Consider the following 3,258-nt stretch of genomic DNA (forward strand, 5'->3'; position numbering starts at 1 on the left):
GTACCTCAAAGTATTCTTCCCTACCAAAGCTAAGTGATATTGAGTTGGCTGAAGATAATCAAAAATTGAACATTAGAATGAAAAATTTTTGTCAGGCTTTCGGGCAACGTAGACCCATGTTTCAAAAAATTCTTTCGGAAAGAGACTTCACACCAACAGATCGACCTATTACTCCAGAATTTGGTGATCGAAAAGAAGCGAATGATTCGATTACGAGCAATGAATTAGAAATTCAGAGAAACGAAATACCTTTTCCAAACATCGCTCATAAAGATATGTTATTCCCTGCGAACTCTTTGATTACGCTAGAACAGGCCAAAGAACTGGAGCGTCTAACACGGGACCAATCGGATAAAAAATCAGAAAATTGGCAGTTGTGGGAAGTTGAGCGATAAATTAGAATCACCGCATCAAAATTTTGAGAAATAATTAAGAGGCAAAAAGTTGTAACTGAAAAATATGTTAAAACAATCAGAAAGGGAGCAGATCTGAGTCGAAACGCTACTACTATGTATGAAACTAACAAGGGTGGATTAGTAAGAACGTTCAAGATTGGATTTTGCGTTAATCCATCATTACCAATAATTGGAGCCTCCCCTGATCGCTTATGCTTTGATAGTAGTATCAACGAATACGGATTAATAGAAATAAAAACTCTCTCAAAAGCTAAACAGCTAGGCCTATCAATAAAAGAAGCTATCGGACAAAAGCACGCCCCATGTTTGAAAATTAACAAAGATAGTAGTTTAGCTCTAAAAGAAAATCATAATTACTATTATCAAGTACAAGGGCAGCTTGGAGTTACTGGTTACAAATGGTGCGACTTCTTTATAGTTTCCGGATAAGATTTTTTTGCCAAAGAATAAGATTTGATGAAAATCTTTTTAGTCAAATAATTGTTCCTAAATTATGTTATTTTTATTACACTCATTTTGTGCAAAAGCGTTAAGTGATAAACAAATGAAACCGTCCAAATACTAGGTGCTAATGATCTTTTATTGCGAAAATTAAATATATTTTTTATAAAAAAACTAATTTGTTAAAAATTATTTTCAACATACATTACAGTGTAATATTTTTCAATGGCCTTCTTGAGTATTTGATGGACCCTCAGTTTCGTCGTCAGGTGATGTATCATTTTCAGGTGTTTTCTTCTCTTTTCTATCAAGCAGCGGTTCGTTCATGATGTTAGTTAAATAACTACATATCATCCAAATTTTGTTAAGTTGGTCGTGCATAGTGTTGGGGAAAACGTATTTAAGAATTCGATAATTATTTATTTCTCCTATTACTCGTTCAATGTGGATACGCAAATTAGCAATTTTTCAAGTTTTCTCAATTTCTTCTTTCGAGAGTTGTTTTTTTTTCCCTAGAAATGGTGGTATATTTAATTTAACGCCCCGACGTTCCAGTTCCTCTTCTATGATGAAACCTCGGTCAGCCATTAAACTATCTCCTTTATCTAACTTATCCATCAATCCACTGTCCATTGTAATTTCTTTATCGGAAATCCTACCGGGTGCCAAATCGGAAACAAACGTCACAAATCCAAGAGGTGCGATGCCTAGTAGGCCTTTAGCCGTGTTGTGTTTTTTGTACTGCGAGTACGTATCACTTTGGGTTGTGTAGTGGTTTGGTTTCTCTATGAATAGTTCTGAACAGTCAATAATAACCCGAGTTGAAGGGTATAACTCTTGAAATGCGTCTGGCATAAATTCGTCCACAATCTTGCGAGATGGCCATATCGGTATTCGTGTTAATCTTCTGTACAAAAAATCTACCCACGTTACCCAAATATTACAAACCGTTTGTGTACTTATCTCGAAACGATAGCCTAAGTCTTCTTCTAATAACCCTACTCTTATACGACACAAAACTAAAAACAGCTGATTCTTGAAATCCAATAAGGGCGCTCTACCTTGGCTAGACTCGTCTCTTGGTCGCTTACGCACATAACCTTTAGCACTATTGTAAAAATGTAATTTTGGGAAATCATCTTTCAGATAGTCATAGAAAGCATTTAAATCTTCTTCAGTATGAAAGCCAGTGTAGAACTTTAATTGTTGTTTATTTTTGGCAATATTTCCAAAAGAAAACTTATCACGCACAGCATTTTTTTCAATAACAGCATCCTTATCACGCAATAAGCTTTCAAAAGTAGATATTCTTTCACGAAGTTCAATTACTTCTTGTTGGCATTCGGACAACTGTTCCTCTAAGAGAGCTATTTGGCCTTCACTGCTTCTGCTGTTATTAGATAAAAGATGTCGATGTTTTCCCTGTATCGAGCAGTTTGTTAAGTGATACGTATGGTCATTACAGTCAATGACATCAGATACCCAAGAATATGAACACACGTTATTCAAAATATCTTCTTTGGGTTTATCAAAGCCAACTGTTACGTTTGCCCCAACTTCAGGAATAAACATTTCACGTTTCCTTATGGTGCTCTGGAAAGGTGTAGTTCCCAATGAATACCGGAAACTTGTCTTGTTTTTGTTTAACACCGTTTTTTCGAAAATGAAGGCCGCAAACTAACTGTCTTTTAGAAGGCATCCAAGTAATGGTATCTTTTAATGGTGTATTACCACTTAACCTACGTTTGGTTATTGGTGATTTACTATCGATAAGTTTATACGAGACAAATCTTATTCTTCTCACCCACTCATCTCTTATTACTTCTTCTTTCGGAAAGCGATGAAACTTATACCATGAGATGACATTGTATTGCTAAGGCAATTAGGAACACAACAGGTATTACCCCTCGACCAATTAATATTTTTAGGCATTCCGAACGTAATTTAATGTAATTAAACTTAGACTGAAATCAAAATCATACGAATATTCAAATTACTTATCAACACACAATAGGCCTTTGACAGACTGCGATCTGCGAAATTATTTTGGCGGTAACCCACCTGGCTGGTAGCCCTGCACTATGATTAATATAATTTATAAATATTTAATTAAATATAAGATTAATATAATTTATAAATATTTCATTAAATAAAAGATTAATATAATTTATAAATATTTCATTAAATATAAGATTAATATAATTTATAAATATTTCATTAAATAAAAGATTAATATAATTTATAAATATTTAATTAAATATAAGATTAATATAATTTATAAATATTTAATTAAATATAAGATTAATATAATATAATAGAATATCATAAATGATGCAAAATGTTTACCTTCAAAATGATTTGAAAACGACTGTTGGCGAAGAGGCCCCGTTATGAATTTGGT

At 33.3% G+C, this 3,258-nt stretch overlaps 1 pseudogene; it reads right to left on the bottom strand.

Moving 5' to 3' along the window:
• Nucleotides 1-1,079: 1,079 nt before the first annotated feature.
• LOC149946592 (uncharacterized) lies at nt 1,080-2,429 on the bottom strand (annotated as a pseudogene).
• Between the last annotated feature and the right edge of the window lie 829 nt (nt 2,430-3,258).

The sequence above is a fragment of the Leiobunum rupestre genome, chromosome 4 (assembly GCF_980474605.1).
Source record: "Leiobunum rupestre chromosome 4, qqLeiRupe1.1.hap1, whole genome shotgun sequence".
Classification (NCBI taxonomy): Eukaryota; Metazoa; Arthropoda; class Arachnida; order Opiliones; family Sclerosomatidae; genus Leiobunum; species Leiobunum rupestre.